This window comes from Protopterus annectens, chromosome 3.part1 (genome assembly GCF_019279795.1).
Source record: "Protopterus annectens isolate FY-2018-M chromosome 3.part1, PAN1.0, whole genome shotgun sequence".
NCBI lineage: Eukaryota > Metazoa > Chordata > Ceratodontiformes > Protopteridae > Protopterus > Protopterus annectens.
This window is the reverse complement of record NC_056732.1, coordinates 1,047,461,496-1,047,480,861: the sequence shown is the minus strand read 5'-3', so window position 1 is coordinate 1,047,480,861 and position 19,366 is coordinate 1,047,461,496. Positions and strand designations below refer to the sequence as shown.

Genomic DNA, 19,366 nt, shown 5'->3' with positions numbered 1-19,366 from the left:
GCGAACGCATGGTAAATGTCGCTGACAAGAACATCCGCTTCCCGTACCTGTCCATGGACCTAGATTCCTTGTTAGGTGGATGGACAGGTACTGAAGGATCAGCTAACTCCTTCTTAGTGGCAGCAGCTACCACCATAGCATCCACAGAAACTCCTTTTGTTAAGAACTGTTTGTCTGCTGGCGCCGTTATGAACTTGGAGGGTCTCCTGGGAGTGGGGTCCACTGAATCAGGAGCCGTCCATGCCTTCTTAGCAACCACCTGCATGAGGGGGTCAAAGGGGGACACCCAGGAGGTGGAAGGGCGAGAGCCAAACGCCTCAAGATACACAGATTCATCCTCCGAAGGGTTGAGGGCTGGCCAATTTCCCCTCTGCTTCAGGATCTCTAGAATGTCTGCAAATGAGACATCTTCAGAAGGGGAACGGGGGGAACCCTCAGAATCATCTAAATCTGTGTCCGACGTGATGGACTCAGGTGAGTCAATGTGTTTCCTCTTACACTTCCTCTTCCGAGGGGGCTCTTCTGCCAAATCAGGAGAGGCCTCAGAAGAGGATGAAATCCCCACATGGGGTTACTGAGGAGCTGGCTCTCTGCGGTCCGGGATGAGGGAGTGAGTCGACTTGACCTGAGGCACCGTAGAGGGAGGGGCGGACGGAGCCGACTGTGGAGTAGAGCCAGGCTCTAACACACTCCGCATGACCTCGAATGCACCCCTGTCAGGCAAAGCCAGAGGTCCCCGCTCCGAGAAGCTAAGAACCTCCCTCGGCACCGACAGTGATGGCTCCGAGGCCGATGTCGGAGCCGAACTTACCAGCACCGAAGCACCGAGAGGGAGAGGGGGGTCGGACAAGGGTCCGATGCCACTCACCCCCTCGGAGCCGATGAGGGAAGTCCGGCCGAGATTCTTCCAAGGAAGAAATCGAGCCGGACGGAGCCGAAGACAATTGTATCGGCTCCGACGCTATCACAGTCTCGGTTCCGACGCGACCCGGCTCCGAGCTCAAGAGAGTCGAAGGAGGAATATATTGATGGACCGGGGCAGGCATCGACTGATGAGTCGGGCTCTGAAGCATCTGGGCCAGTGCCTCGGACTTAAGAAGTCGACTCACTACCCTCTGAAGGTCATGATCCAACAGCCTCGATGACCTAGAGGAGTGAGATGTTTGGCTCCGTTCAGACAGCAGGGGAGATCCTGGAGCCGAATGAACGGAGCCAAGGGATGGTGACCTGGACCTCTTCCTAGTTGTCGGCTCCGAAGGTCTGGTCGGAGCCGACACGGGAATTTCTAATACCTCGGCTCCAGCCGGAGCGAGGAACCACAGAAACTGTGGACTGAGAGTCATCGGCTCCAGCCGGAGCCGATGTAGACATAGGTTTAGAAACCTTAGGTCTCGGCTCAGTTGTCGGAGCGGAAGACCTAGATGCCTTAGAGGGCTTCCCTGTAGATACAGAAAGGGAATCCTCTGGCTTGAGTAAGCCCCTTAAAATTAATTTATTTTTTCTTTCCTGCAGGACCCTGGGGCTGAAGCCATGGCACACAGCACAGGAGTCCTGCAGGTGCAAAGGTCCCAGACAGTAGACACAAGAAGTGTGAGCGTCCGTCAGAGACATTTTCTGACAGCACGCATCACACTTCTTGAATCCGGAGACCTTTGCTTCTTTAGACATATCTAAAGGTGTAATCACACACACAGTCACAAACACACTAATTACACCCTGTCTAGTTTAAAATATAATAAATCACTAACTAGGTTTTTAAAATAAGAAAATAACACACACACTCCACTAGGGAAAGAAAAAAGGCCTGTAGGCCCAAGGGAAGAACTTAAAGTTCTTGAGGGAAAAAAAAAAAAACGGGAATTTTTTAGAAGGGGATAAAAATTTCTCTAAACTAAGGGAAATAAGTAAAAATATTAAAATTAAAGGGGTTTTAATAGACTAACTTCACAAGAAAAGTCACTTACCAAGAACCGGTAGAAAACCAACACCTCGATAGCTGTAGCGGCAAACGAGATCTGAGGTAACTCTCGCCTAGCATTGTGGGATATAAGGGGAGCCTCGAGCCGGTGGAACCAACTCTCGAGCTTTTACAGTGGCCGAGTCGGAGCCGACGTCGGCTCCGAACCCATCCAGCAAGAATGAAGGCGAGATAGACAACTTAACATTTGAAGTTAATTGAAGTTCTTTGGTCCCTGTCTCTGGCATTCCTACAATTTTTTTAACTGTGTCACTAAAACAGCTGATAGTCTGCTTTAGACATTCTAGCTTATTTTAAAATACAAACAAGAAATACAATATTCAATTTCAAATCATAGCACTTAAAAAGACAATTATTTACTATTTTGACTCATTCGGTTTGTAAGAAGTTAAGAAAGGTAACACATATTTACAGTTTAAAAATAGACCGCTAATGGTTTCCTGCGCACATTCAGAAACAGTCACATTTGCAGTGGCAATTCAAATTCTTTACAGCATCATAGCAATTCTTAAAACAAAAGATGTTTTTTGCCTTAAGAGGATAAAACACATGATGCTGAAGTGTTTACATATTTGGGAAGGTTGCCAAGATAATCCCCCGGATTTACTAATCTTCCATGCAGGACTACCTTAGTCCTGCAAGGAAGCAGCCGTTTAGGAGCAGGACTGCAGCGTGCCATGCACAGTAATGAGGCACACTGCCTGAGCTCCTAATCTTACACAAAGCATGTAAGACTGCAGGGGGCTTGTTTGAGAGCAGAGCTCTCAGAATATACCCGTCCCTGCAATGAAGAACAGCTGAAAGGGCTAAGAAATGAGCGAGACTGCTCATAGGTGTCTGATTATCCCCACCAACAGTCCCCCCCCCCGTGTACAACAGCAAGTATATAGAAATAAAATGAACAAACCCTTTTATTTTTTTAAAACTCCGATTAAAGCTAACCACAAGTGCATGGGTGTGCCCAATGCTTAGCTACAGTTAATGCAGCTTAAATTGCTGAAGAGGATAACAAGGAAGATATATGCAAATGAAGCAGCATAGCAATAGTGTAGTGGGCAGAGCATTTGCCTTACGAGCAGGCATTCCCGGTTTGAGTCCCACTGCAGCATGTTCCATTTTCTCTGGCAAAGCACGTTATGACCAATATTTTTGTTGCATAACCCACTAAATAACATATATTTATGAATTGGAGTACTGTAATAAATGCACATGTGAGGTGTCAGTGTCATAATGAATAAAGTACTAGTAAGCAGGTATAAGCACCAATAAGCAGTAGTAAGCAAATATAAGTACTAATAAGCAGGTTTAAGCCTGTTTGCATGGGGGCAAGTAATGCGCACACAGGTAAAGCAATATTGAAGCTAACTCTCGGTAAGCATATGCAACCAGAGGTTAGCATTGCTTACCCTCGCACAAACCCACGCAAACCCGCTTACAAATGCTCAAAAGTGCCTTAATCACTCTGTATCCAATGACTCTTGTTCTGCCAATCAACAAAATAAACAGCCTTGCAGGTCTTGAACCCAGGACCCTATACACTATAGTTACAGTAGTTAACCACCAAGCCATCACAGAAGTACAGAAGAATGAGATGTCAGCAAACAAGTAGTCACTATAGTAAAATCAAACTGAACCTGTGAAAGGAATCGGTATACAGACATATGTTCCATAACCCACTACATAACATAAATATGTGAACTGGAGTACAGCAGTAAGCCCAGAAGTCAGGTGCAATTGTAATAGAATGTTGAAGTCCCCAGTAAAACACAAGGACCCCATACGGTGTACGTACACATGAATCATGGATACCAGGCATACACAGAAGATATAATGAATAACAAATCAATGCCAAAAAGGAAATATAATGCAAAGTCAAATGTAAGCAATGCTAAGCATTGCACAGGCCAGTTTAGGAGGTGGAAGCAATGTATAGGGCAGCTAACTCAATCTTCCCAGTGTTATATCCCTTTAAACAATGCCAACCGTGGGCAAGCAGGTTTGCCCATAGCTTAGCCTTTTCAAAACTGGCCAATCAGGAAAAAATGTGGGAAATTGGCCCTACTTAAACCCAAGAGGTGGAAATACATCCCATAACTGGTTGTAGCTTCCCTTGCAGGCACTATGTCAGGAAGGGAGAGGGTATGCCTTTCGGGTGCAGTGCTGGTGCATCCAGGAGTCCAGAGTCATGGCAGGTCTCCTTGTCAAAGACCATGAACAGAGACTGCTGCAGGGCCAGTACCAGGCCTCGCAATATAAGGCAGATGCCTGGGACCATCTCGCCCGTGACTTCACCAGTGCCACTGGCATACCCCAAACTGGTGAGCAGGTCAGGCATCACTATGCCAACCTGAAGCAGCATAAGGGGGACCTCTTGGATCAGTGGATCCAATAGGCTAGAATGGCAGGGGATGTTCCAGCTGTGTGCAAGTATCAGTCCTCTACCTGTTTAATAATTGCCAGCTGAAGTATATCATGGATAGGTATGGCTAAATATTCCTCTTATGTCCTCCATAACTGCAATCAAGTGGGCCGCAAACCAGGAGGCCCATGGCAGTTGCCTGGAGAGGTTGTGACGCAAGGCAGGTCAGTAATACTCTTGCATGTACTCTTATGGGAAATAAATCTGAAAGTATTAGTAAATTAATTGCCTGTATAAAACATGTATTGTTTAAGACAAGTACTGCACACACCGGAGAATATGGCAGGAAAAGACTCATATAGTATGTATGTAAATAAAAGCGTAATAGCCTGACAATAAAAATCTAACTGCTGGACTGGATGCGTATACTCTGGTATCATATGATAATGTAGATTTTCATTCACGTAATAGTACTGTTGTAATAAGCACTGTTACCCACACCGTGCACCATAAATAGAATGTGTAGGAATGCCTGTATATGACTGGTGTAATCCCGAGAGGCCATTTAGTACAACTGAGAAACACATAAACAGAAAACAGGGAAAAGGCAGACAACAAAACCTAAATAGTGCATGCAACTGAGATGTGAACTGTTGTTTTTTTAGCACACACAGCCATGGTGTCAGTAATGTGTGTAATCCTGCCAGTGGTAGTAGTCTGTATGTAGAATCATAACCAACAACTGTACAGATATGTCCAGAATGTCCAGTAAAGTGGCCCATATCTGTTGCCTGTCAACCTGCCCCCCTGAGAAATCAGTGGGATGATCCCAGACCTATAGGCAGCAAACAGTAAGTGCAATTGATTGACACACATTTATGAGAACAAAGCTGGCACACTAGCAACTCTCTAAAAACTTATGAGACTAAGAAGCCATGTATGTCCCATTTACACCCCCATCTTGTCAGGCAGTGGCCAGAGTGTGTACAGTAACAGAGTTAGATGTATGTGCATAATAATAATGTGGAATCTGGTACTGTGTGTGGCAACAATCAAGTAGTGCTAACAAACATTTCTCCCACAGGTCTGTCAGATACCAACACTGTGCCCAGAAATACAAGAATGATACCCTGTACTGGTACTGTTTACACTGGCATTATCTGGCATTGTGAGTGATGGAGTTGCTCTGACTAATGAGGTATTACGTACACTGTCCTACAAAATATAACTGTCTAGGAAATCTGTATAAGAGTGTTGTAATACAAGGTCAGCATGCAAAAGCACAGGAGAATTATAGAACAGAAAGCAGATAGGAGATATACAGCAATATCTATATAGCACACACAACTCTGATGGACAGTGTTTAAGTTGTATCAGACACAGCCATGGTCTGAATCCTGGGAGTGGAGGTAGGCTGCATACAGAATCATACCCCACAACTGTACAGATGAGACCAGAATGTCCAGTATATGGGCCCATATCTACTGAATGTCCCCCTGTCCCCCTGGTAAGTCTGTGGGATGATCCCAGATGTTTAGCCAGCAAACAGGGAATACAAGTGATTGTCCAACATCTATGTGAACAAACCTGTCACTGTAGCAACTCCCAAAACTGTTAGGAGAGTAATAAGCCAAGTATGTCCTGTCTACACCCCCATGTTGTCAAGCTGTGACCAGAGTGTGTACAGTCACAGAGTGAGATGTATGTGCATAATACTAAAGTGTAATCTGGAACTTTGTGTGGCAACATTCAGGTAATGCTAACAAACATTGCTCCCACAGGTACGTCGGATACGAACACTGTGCTGAGAAATAAAAACCATTATACCTGGTACTGGTACTGTTTACTCTGATATCGTAGGGAATTGTGAGTGTTGCAGTTTCTCTGAATAATAAAGTATCACTGATCACTGTCACCCACACTGTGTATGAAAGCATGTATATGTGTGTGTCAAGTCACTAAAGGTTGAAGAGGGCAATATTCTAGATATGTCCCGGTACACCTGCATGTGGTCAACACATAGCTAGAGTCTGTGCAGAAGGAGTTGGACAGCCATATGCACAACATCAACCCGGAATCTGGGAGTATGTGTAGAAACAGTAAGTTAGTGTTAACATACATTCTCTCCACAGGTATTCCAGGTAAGAGGTGTATACTGCTGGTAAAACTAGTTCATGTATAACGATGATGACAGCCATATGATTGTCCAAACTAAGGCTATAGGGTAGGGTAGTGTAGTAAGACTTGTAAAGTACAGATAATATCACTGACTAGGAAAGTAATGTGGACTACAGGAATATACTAGCTGTTAATTGACATCTTTCTCACCCCCCCCCCACCATATCTCCAACAATAAACAACATATCCACCCCAACCGGTATGTAATGACTCCAATGTTCTGATAATGCCCTGTTGTTTGATAAATATTTAATTCTTCCCATGCATGTGCTATATTGAATTATTCCAACATTGGTGTCAAGGTGCCATCAATGTACCTGCATGCTGTTCTTATTACCACTGTGGCCCTATATATGCATGTGTTCTGTTTGCTAAGCAACAGTTCCATATCTGGTGTCTGGGTTAATGGGAATATCTATGCATGCTGTTATACCAAACCCTGGAATGTGTTGACTATTACTAACCCACATATGATGATAAAATCAAAACACTATAGCATGTTTGGGAAGGCCGGTCCCAGCAGACCCACCAGTCCCACCGCAGCTGGCCATGGCACAGGGCACCACCATGTCTGGGACCCAACCCAGGACCTCCCTGTCTGTTGGTTTTGCACCACCTTTGGGTAGAACTGCCTCAGGGGATGGGGCTCACCCCCCTGGGAGAGGGCGTGGACAGGAACCTGTCACCTGTCGCTAGGTCCGGGTCATGGTGCGTAGCGAGCTCAACAAGCAGCTTGGTGAAATGCTATGTCGGCTCGAGGGCCACGTGTCACAACTATAGGGTCAGAATGGCCCTGCAACACAGCTCCCAGCACAGCCACCTTCAGGGATGTGAAGGCGCAGTAGTGACTGCCCATGGGTAGTGACCTCATTCACACTGTTTCCACTAGGGGGCTCATGGGCTTCCGATTTCCCAACACCCCTCCCCATCAAAGTGTCTAACCCCCACATGTGTCATATACCACTTCTGTATGCATCTTGTTTGTCTTGTCTGTTAACCTACCCAACCTACCTCCTCAAATATACGTACTACCCCTCCCCAACATCCCACTCTCACCTGAAAAAAAAAAGGCAATCTGTTCCCAAAAAAATTCTCGTCCCATACATAGCTGTCCATTTCACACATGTGTCCACTGGACACAATGTAATGTGGTCTAATTGGCTTATTATTGTTGTCCTCACCCCCTCCCAGGGGTTTGAGTGTCCAAATCTACCTCCAAATTCAGTGTATATGCACAGCTGTTGCTGTAGAAGAAATGGGCAGCTATGGACCTCATCCACACCCTTCCTGCACAACCCTAGCTATTTTTCCTACTGTCTTTCCCTCTTTGTGCCCCTTTTTCACCACTTTCCTATCAACCATGTTTTCTTTTCTGTTAAAAAAATTAGAGTGGGGTAAGCGGGAATAAGCACTTTTAAGCATCAGTAAGCTGGTTTAAGCCTGTTTGCACGAGGATAAGCAATGCCTACACTGGTTAAGCAATCTAGAAGCTAATTGAGTCTAAGAAACTGTAACTGGAAGTTAGCAGTGTTTACCTCAATGCAAACCTGTGCAAACCTGCTTACAACTGCTTAAAAGTGCCTTAATCGCTCTGTATCCAACGACCCTTGTTCTACCCAGCAACTAAATAAACAGCCTCTGCAAGGCCAAGGACCCTGCACACCACTAAGCCATATCAGATATACATAATCCTGATGTTTTCATTAACATATCATCCAACCCAGTCATTAACAGTACAGGGAATGTATTCCAGCATGTAGATGTATGTGTGTTTATACATATATATTATTTAAACAGATACAACATATCTATATATGTAGATATAGATATATATACATATATATATATATATATATATATATATATATATATATATATATATGTATAGAGAGAGAGAGAGAGAGAAATATATACACACACACACACACACACACATATATATATATATATATATATATATATATATATATGTATATATACATATATATATATATATATATATATATATATATATATATATATATATATATATATATATATATATATATATATATATATATATATATATATATATATATATATGTATATATAAACATATATACATACAAATGCATACATCTTTAGGTATATATGTCTACATCTATATGTCTAAATATATACAGCAAGTTATATATCTGTAAGCAGATATATATATATATATATTATATATATATATATATATATATATATATATATATATAGGTATATACGGACATAGTTATATATATATGTAAGCATATATATATATATATATATATATATATATATATATATATATATATATATATAAATATATATATAGGTATATATGGACATACATCTATAGATAACAATGGGAACATAACAAAAACATATATGTCTACATGCACCATTAATGGAGTTGACAGGCCCCAATCAACATATGTCTTGTACGAATAGGTATACCACCCCACAGCCAAACACATCTGCCCTGCAATACACTACCAACTGTTGCAGATCCCATAATCAGTCCCTGACATGACATGGGCACAAGATGTTTACAGTACTCCATCCCACCTGTATGATGCCAGGCTGGTATCAGTAACATATCAAGCAGTACAGTCTGGCTCCCATAGGGAATGTACAGTGTAAAAGCTACCAATATCCCTAGGATGCATATACACAGACACATATATGCAGATACAGATATACATATATATATATATATATATATATATATATATATTCATATATATAGTATATATGTAACTACACATACACACACAGAGCTATGTATAGTAAGGTACATATGTAGAAGGTGCACACAATATGGAACAGCCACTATGCCTTCAGTTACCACCTTAACAACTGGACACTGTATGAGTCACCTATACAAATGACAATCGTTGCCTGCAACATATACCCACAGAGAGGTCAACGGATATAACACCACACACAGGTTTGCATAAATGGGGAAGCTTTATTTGTGTAGTATTAAAGTTGTATATGCCATGTCACATAGCTGTTTAGACATTGACATCCATATAAACAGAGTAATGCAACTGTGAAACAGTTATACGAATGCAGTAGTCCGGAAAGGTTTACAAATGTTGCTGTCCAGGTCGAGGCCTTCAAGTAGTACAATAATAAAGACAGACTACCAGGATACCAAACAATCAACAGTAAGTAATGCAGATGTATAGTTCAGCAGCCACTATCTACACTCTGTACACAATCCCTAGGGGGTAAAGAACTCAGCTGACACAATGGGATGCAACTGTTACATAACAAGGCATAACTGACACCATCACAAGCACAGTGACAGACAGAAAAGTCTGTATGGCAGGAGGCGGTAGGCCTGCATTTACCCAAGGTTGATTGTATGGTAATGTACATCCAGATACCTTAAGGCAGCGTAGACATGGTGTGTGTGGGTGGGCACATCTGCTTTTAGCATGTGCGCCATTGGCTACTGACAGACATCCTAAGGACATCATAGGACAGTACCACTGCTAGCATGTAATGCTCCTGTGGACTACAGCAAAATATTGGCCAATATATGTGGACAGTCTTACACACTTTGGACAGTCCAGAGGTATACACTAAACCCCTTAGTGCAAGACATGTGGACACAGCCTGACAATGTGGATGTTAACAGCCATGTAGATGGGTATAACACATAACTACTGATACACATTTTCCCCCATAGTTTATGTATTCACACACCCTTGTCTGTCCTGACACATGATAACCACTGGTACAGAGGTGCCATGTCCAAATACTAGCCACTAGATATTGACATACATCTGTACAGCAATCCCACTGCTCTGTCTGACATACATGACTGTTATGGTGGCCCGGCAGCAGCACATCTGGCAATTATCTGGACATGATATCTCACTGGGTAAGTACATTAAGCTGCTAGGCATGAAACAACTCACTGTGCAGGCTACAGGCAGATTGGCTCAACAATGGCCTACACTTCCTATGGGGGAATGCACATGTACCAACATGTATAGCAGGCTCTACAGGCATGTCACAGCACAGGGTATGATATACCTGTGTGAAAGTGCATAACCACAACCAATGTGAATACAGCCACATATGGTAAGCTAGCATAAACTTACAGTATATGGACTATCTGTGCAACACCATCCTCATATGTGCCATTCACACACTAACCGTACATATACTGTGCCGCTCCACAGTGTTGTCCGAAGCCTGTCTGTGGTATGGGACATGTGTGTACATGACCCTACAAATGTGTAAGCTGAAAGGGTAACATACAGTGAAGCAGCATGTAACACCATATAGAACAGGACCATGAACAATGACATCTACCACAGTTTGTACACAGGCCAAAGTACATATGAACAATCCACACAGTGTCGACAATCACCATGAGTACACAGACCTCTATACTGTACACACAACCACAGAATGTCCAGCTTATGTCATAAATTGTAACCCCTATTACACATAACATGTGTAGCAGTCTGATATCTCACTGGCTTGTTATCAGATATGATGTCACTAATTATGGTGTACAGCACATATGCACCTCTTACTGCATGGCATACATACAAAGGTTGACAGAGTTGTGGCTGGAGGCACATACACAGGACCAGTATTGACATGTTGCTGTGATACCCTCATACATTTACTGTTGTCACAGGGTTTGTGGCAACATATGTCCTATCAGGGATATGAAGTCAGTAACTCTCATGGCTGTCACCATCTACAGACTGCAATCCTAACACCTTTTGCAGTTCACAGAGAGGTGCTCTGTGGGTAACACATGAAACAAAAGGCACCACACACTGCTCAGTCTGCAGAAGACCCTACAGATGGGGGAGTCCTCATAAACATAGCACTGACATGGCAGCTATTAAAACATGTAGAACAGCCATATCCACACACACCCTGTTAAACCAAAATTACTCCAAATGCAGTATAGCAGCACTTACAGTTTGTATTCAGGTCAGGCACATCCCCCTCCTGTGTGTTGCCCTGTTTTCACACTGTATGTTGTTAGAGGTGGATCCCCAATCCATCTGAGATGCTGTTTGCCAAACAACGGATCGAGTTCCTGCTGACAGTGAATGCAAAGGCCCAACAGCAACATGATGTTCCTAGATAGTGGTGTGTGTTTCCATGCAATTGGCTATGGGAATGTTACCACAGCTGTTCCACATGCAATCAGTTGTAGGAGGGCTGCAATTCATGCAGAGGCCATCAGCTGATCATGAGCAGCACTTAAAATACACATGCTGCCCAAGCACAGCAGGTGTAAGTCCCCACATCCACTAGAGAGGGAGTGAGAGAGGCAGACAGAGGCAAAGAAGAGTGAGGGAGGGGTGGGAGAGTAAAACATAAGCATGTCTTTGTCACACACCTACCAGTACAGGGTATCAAACCCCTGATGACTATGTAGCGCTATCACATGTCTATGCTGTTACTGGATGCGCCACATAGGTGACATGTTGAGGAGCCCTCAAAATGTATATGTGATGGTAAGTGACATTGGCAATGGGGATACGGTAGCTATATGGTAGGTGTAGTACATGTGCCAGTCCACATGAACAGGTACCAGTGTCAACACAGCTAAACTCTCACAGGGATGCATACACATTGACACACTTGGTAGGGCCAGGAATACAAATCATCACTAGTGAGATTGCCACAACACATTACTGTACAGGTATCACATGCACCACAGGGGTCATACAGAGGATATATGGGCAAAGGGTATGTGGAGGTGTCTGACATCAGACAGCATTCTTCAGTATGCCAATGGGGGTTGTAGTGAGTGTGAATGTGGTCATACACATCATACAACACACACAGAGACACAGGGTGCCAGTACTGATATGCATGGGTGCATTGCTGCACAGGTGTGTCATGGTCGACTGTGCCAGACAGCTATACAAGGCTAGGTGATGAGTATATCTTGGCATCAGGCCACATGACAATGGTCTTCATTGTGGCTCAGGGGTGTAGTGTCTGGATCTGACCACATAGGTGGGTATTGTATTCACCATCCAGTCACCTGGGTGACTATTGCATGTGGCCAATGCTGTGCATTGCTTGCCATGCATGTGTTCCTTAGTCCATGACATGGATGGTGTCTGGGATGTGCACACCTCCCACATGCATGTATAGTGACTGATGGAACTGTACCTGGGGTGTCTGGCCCATGTTGTGTACACAGATTATCATCAGATGTGCCAGTCCTGGCCTCATGTGGTGGGAACTGTTAATGGACGGCAGGTTGGCCCAGCACCTACATTGATAGCATGATACTGGTATTCTCTGGTGTCAGAGGCATCTGACCATACAGGGTAGGTAGTCAGGCATGGTATGTCCTTTGTGGGTCACATTTGAAGGCACCACAGGTGTTGCAGGTGACCAGTGGGGACCATAGGGAAGGTGCACTGCTGGCATGTACATGCCTATTGGACTGATGGTCGGGGTGCCTTGCACATGGTAGACCACTGCAGTCACACCATGGTTACTAAGAGTGGGCAATATGCAGGGTACTACCAACATAGCGACTGTTGCCTAGGCAAGTGTGTGTGTGTGTGTGTGTGTGTGTGTGTGTGTGTGTGTATGAGACATGGGTCGAGAGAGTTGTCTGGGTAATACTAGGGTCACTCACTTTGTTTGCCTGGCCTTGACGTCAAATGTAGGGGTATAGATATGCACCCCAGCCTCTTGGCTATTGCACATCTGTTACCCTGTATGGTGGACATTGTGATGTATACTAGAGCCACCATATAAGAAATATGCAAAACCCCCTCCCCATTGACTCCAGTTGTTACACACTCACAACCACCTCCACACAGTATACAAATTACAAACACAGACACACACAAACACACACACACACACACACACACACACACACACACACACACACACACACACACACACACACACACAGAGTTGCCAAGTCTGGGATTAGAACTCCTACCTAACTATTTTATCACACTACAGCAGTATGCAGTTATAGGATGTGCCACAGAGATTACTGGGCTACTACCTTCCCAAAGGTGTATTTCAAGGTGGATGACATCAGCAGCCTTGCCAAAGTAGGGCATTTAAATTGTAGGGAGTGTGACTAGCCTAAAAAGCATTGCTCTCTACACACAGACAGACACACACAGACACACACACACACACACACACACACACACACACACACACACACACACACACACACACACCATTGCCAAGTCTGGGATTAGAACTCTTACCTAACTATTTTATCATACTACAGCAATACGCAGTTATAGGACATGCCACGGAGATTACTGGGCTACTACCTTCCCAAAGGTGTATTTCAAGGTGGATGACATCATCAGCCTTGCCAAAGTAGGGCATTTGAATTGTAGGGAGTGGGACTAGCCTAAAAAGCATTGCTCTCCACACAGACAGACACACACACACACACACACACACACACACACACACACACACACACACACAGTTGCCAAGTCTGGGATTAGAACTCCTACCTAACTATTTTATCACACTACAGCAGTATGCAGTTATAGGATGTGCCACAGAGATTACTGGGCTACTACCTTCCCAAAGGTGTATTTCAAGGTGGATGACATCAGCAGCCTTGCCAAAGTAGGGCATTTGAATTGTAGGGAGTGTGACTAGCCTAAAAAGCATTGCTCTCTACACAGAGACAGACACACACAGACACACACACACACACACACACACACACACACACACACACTCACACACACACACACACACACACACACACACACACACACACACACACACACACACACACACACACACACACACACACACACACACACACACACACACACACATACACACACACCATTGCAAAGTCTGGGATTAGAACTCTTACCTAACTATTTTATCATACTACAGCAATACGCAGTTATAGGACATGCCACGGAGATTACTGGGCTACTACCTTCCCAAAGGTGTATTTCAAGGTGGATGACATCATCAGCCTTGCCAAAGTAGGGCATTTGAATTGTAGGGAGTGTGACTAGCTTAAAAAGCATTTCTCTCTACACAGACAGACACACACACGCACACACACACAAACACACACACACACGCACAGACACGCACACACATGCACAGACACGCACACACATGCACACACACGTACACACACACAAACACACACACACGCACAGTTGCCAAGTCTAGAATTAGAACCCCTACCTATTTTATCACACTAAAGCAGTACACAGTTATAGGATGTGCCACGGAGATTGCTGGGCTACTATCTTCCCAAAGGTGTATTTCAAGGTGGATGACATCAGCAGCCTTGCCAAAGTAGGGCATTTGAATTATAGGGAGTGTGACTAGCCTAAAAAGCATTGCTCTCTACACAGACACACACACACACACACACACACACACACACACACACACACACTTGCCAAATCTGGGATTAGAACTCCTACCTATTTTATCACACTACAGCAGTACACAGTTATAGGATGCGCCACTGAGAATACTGGGCTACAACCTTCCCAAAAGTGTAGGGCTATGGGGAGGCCAGTGTGTGTGCATGGGCCATAACCCATTCATCTAGGGGTTGGCACACCACATGTGGGAACACACAGGGCCATATTCCACAGATACGTGTATACAGCTGCTAGATGTCTACTTCCTTGTACAGTCATGTTGCACAGCTAGCACTTGCACCACATAGTCAGTACTGCTGACATATACCATTGGCTAGTATCTACAGTGACATCTGAACCTCTTGTGGTTGTAGCCATTTGGCTGTGTGCTGGGTGGGACAGGCCTGGATGGCTCCTTGTCGCAGTCACTCTCTTCCACACATCTATGTACATCTACTTTTAGCTTATTATAGTGTGCTGTCCTTGGATAAATGTCTGTATTCCTATCCACTGTTTGTGCAAAGCATGAGTGGTACATACTGAGGAGTGTCTGCATTAACATCTGGAACTGCCAGATATGTCTGGTCCACTGTTGTTTGCAGACATGGGCTTCATGTGTGCAAGTGTGTGAGCATGCCCAGTATGACCTTTCAGTATGCTGTTGTCTGACATTGCCTTTATTTCTCTAACTGTGTGAGCATGCCCGGTATGCCCTTCTGTACTGCATGTGTGGATCAATTCCAGGTAGTTTGTACTCCAGTACAGACCTTTTTGTTGTACACCTACAGGTAGCACACTGTTTCTGCAGGGTATCTGTCAATCATTTGGCAATATAGGGACAAAGTGTGCAGGGGATAGTGTGTACTGTAGGTGATTGCGTCTTTGCTGCTTCGGCTACATGGTACTGCTGTTATCAGAGATATTCAGACATGTGTGCTGTTATACACTGTGATATTTTCTGTCCTCATGTACTGTCAGGTGGGCATTCCTGCTCACAGTGATGTCTTGGGAGACAAGGGTGACTGTAGCTGTGTGCGGTATTGTGGGCAGATGCCTACATATTCATGGTAGGTTATGCCATCCAGAAGGGGGTGCTGCAGACACTTGCTGCTGGGTCTGTGTATTCGGTTCAGCACCTTGGTACAGTGCTGGCAGGGGATCCCATATATGTACATCCAGTAACATGACAGTATAGCCTTGTATTGCTATGGCAAATACCTCACAGCAGTACAGATTCGCACAGGCTACCCAGAGGCAGGGGCCATGAGTCAGGACATTACTCCATTGTGGTGTACAGGCAGGCATCCATTTATGTGATTACAGCCAGAGATAGCGTGTGCACACAGCTTTGTGTCGGACCTTGTACATTCCATGCTGGCCATGCTCCCACCCACCCCCCTCAGTTATTCTCTCCGCTTCCTTATATTATGCATACATTCTCTGATACTTTCCCTATGCTTATCACCCCATCACAGCTGTGTGTTGGTGTTGGTCAACAGGTCATGCAGTGGGACATCATGGACATGTCAGTGTGGTTTGTCCACATGGCCTTGTATATGGTGTATGTGGAGTGTGTTGTGTTGTTAATTGGGTGTCCATGACATAACATACATTGGCAGTATGTGTGAAATGCAGGCCCTTGGCAAAGGCCTGTGGACCATTGGCTGTTGATGCAGACCAGATGTGGCAGGCCATTGCATTCTATCTGTCCTACAGTCTCAGACCACCATACAGTATATTCCCCTGGGGTGATAGGGTAGGTGTGCTAGGTGTTCATGCCAATACCTTCTATCAGTTCTGATCGGTGGTGTGGATGCTGGCAGGGTGCTATCTACAGCTGGTAACACAACTACATGGGACACCTACACTGCATGCTGCATTCTTTCGCTATTGCCATATACAGCTGGGGGTCATATTGCACCCATTCACCACAGCAGGGGTACAACCAGGGAGGTACCTGTGGGTGGTGTTTGCATGAGCTGGGTGCATGTGTGCTATGGACACTACTTACATCTGACACACAGATATGCATTGGGCATTCCAGTTATGCATGCATATGCAGGTGTATCAGTTGTTTCCCACGACATCAGTCCTACCTCCTTTGTGATCTACAAGCATTTCGGCAGACAACACCGGTATTCCCTACTACAGGACCAGATTATGTGATACATACCTGTTTGTACTATTCCAAGGGTGTGCCCATTTCACAGTGACACAATATGTACTGTATGTCTGGGGTGCTTTCCCCTGTGTACTGCTTGTATAGCTAGCCCAACAGCCATGCCGTGTCAGTCTTTCAGATGGTGACACATATTACCACCATACAATGGCTTACTACTATATTGTGCTATATTGGTGGTTATTGTGTTTGGCACTGCAGTTGTGAGGACTTGTCACTGTCATCAGCGTTTGTGGGCAATGGCCACTAGGTATTACCTCAACATGCATACATACCAACCACTCTCACACAATATGAAACACACACCAACCTAACACACACATACCTGCATATTGTGCAGATGCTACAACCTATCCTGCTACCTTGGCCACCTCTGTGCATCTGTGCTCCACTGGTATTATACCTACACATACATGTTCCTACATTTCTACATCGGGTTGTGGGGGGCAATCCTGACTGTTACGACGTGTGTACATCAGACTGGGGGGGCACACCAGACAATTACTACATACATACGTAGGGTTGGGGGGAGGAACACACCTGACTGTTTCTACACTCTTACACAGGATGGGGGGGGGCGCACCTGACTATTTCTACATTTCTACACAGGATGGGGGGGGCAGACCTGACTATTACTACATTTCTACACAGGATTGGGGGGCACACCTGACTGTTACTACATTTCTACACAGGATTGGGGGGCACACACCTGACAGTTATTACATTTCTACATAGTTTGGGGGGCACACCTGACACTTGTACACATTTGCTATGACTGCACTGGTATGTCAGGTACTCCATTTCATTCTGTATTCTAATCTATCATGCTGACTAGAGGCATATCAGTGTACTACAGGTCTTAGTTTTGATTGACCTACATATTAGTTTCTGACTTTCTACACTTCAGTACTAATATCCAACTGCCTGACCTGCTGTAGTCTGTCTGTGTAGGCCTGCCGGGGTGGTTACCCATAGGCCTCATTTATTGGCCATAGCACAGCCTTTGTTTGTGTTTGTCTACACCTGTCCTGCTGGCTGTGACTGCTATTGGGTATGTGAACCTCCCTGACTGGCATGTGTGAGTCACTTACCTTGTGGGTGTCCCAGATTGAGGGTAGTGCTGCAGGGCTGACTATGTTGGATGCACATGATACACACCCTACACATGGTTGAGCACAGGTAGTGTCATGTTCAGCATCCCTTTTACTGTATGCGAGAGTTAGAGAGAGGTGTTATTCTCTGGGTCCCTCCTGTGTCAGTGTGCTATGTGTTGCCTCTTTGCCAAGGCCAGGGAATACTGGGCATGCCTCCTTCTGCAGACTGAGGCAGGCTCAGGTTGTTCCTCCTCCAAGTCACTCTGTGCCTGTGCAGGCCTTGGCAATGGTGGGGGGCTATGTGGCCCTGCCTCATGCTGTTCCTGCTGCAGCTTTTTCCACAGGATCATATTGTGTAGCATGGCACATACGATGACAATTTGGGTACATGTAGCTGGTGAGTACTGCAAGGCTCCACTGGATGTGTCCAGGCACCAGAACCATGACTTGAGCATCCCGACACATGCTCTATTATAATCCTGGTCTGTGCGTGTGCCTCATTATGGAGTTCTTGTTCGGGTGTGTGTGCATTTCTGATGGGTGTCATCAGCCACAGTGCCAGTGTGTATCCAGCATTCCCCACTAGGTGACTGTGAAAGATGTCTCCACTGGCAAATCTCTGGTACAGCTGCATCAGATGCCAGATGTGGGAATCATGATAGCTTCCAGGGCAGCCAGCACACACATTCATTATTATGCCCTGGGCATTGCACACGACCTGGCAGTTGATGGAGGGGAAATCCTTGTGGTTGATGTATAACATACCCTGCTCACCAGGTGGTGCTTTGATGCATATGTGAGTGCAGTCTATAGCACTCACTACCTCAGGGTATTCTATTTGGTTGAACAGCTGCATATTGATGGCCAGCGCCTCACGGGTGTTGGGGAAATATACATACTCACCGGCATGTGCTGACATGGCATTCAGGAACTGGTGGAGTACCCTGGATGCTGATGCCTGTGAGATCCCCATCATATCCCCAGTTGGCTTTTGAAAGGTACCTGTAGCTAGTATTCTTAGGCCTACACATACCTTGGTATCCACTGGGATGGGTTCCCATCTGTTAGTTCTGTGTGCCAGGCATGGCCGGCACAGCTCAACAATTTGCTGTAGGAGGTCCCTGTCCACCCTATAGCACTCCACTATCTCCAGCTCATGTAGCCCCTGGT

The 19,366-nt window shown here is 44.9% G+C and overlaps 1 protein-coding gene across 1 annotated transcript in view; it reads right to left on the bottom strand.

Moving 5' to 3' along the window:
* STPG2 (sperm tail PG-rich repeat containing 2) overlaps positions 1-19,366 on the bottom strand; it is a 3,054,419-nt gene that overhangs the window by 2,489,681 nt on the left and 545,372 nt on the right. The window lies entirely within an intron of this gene.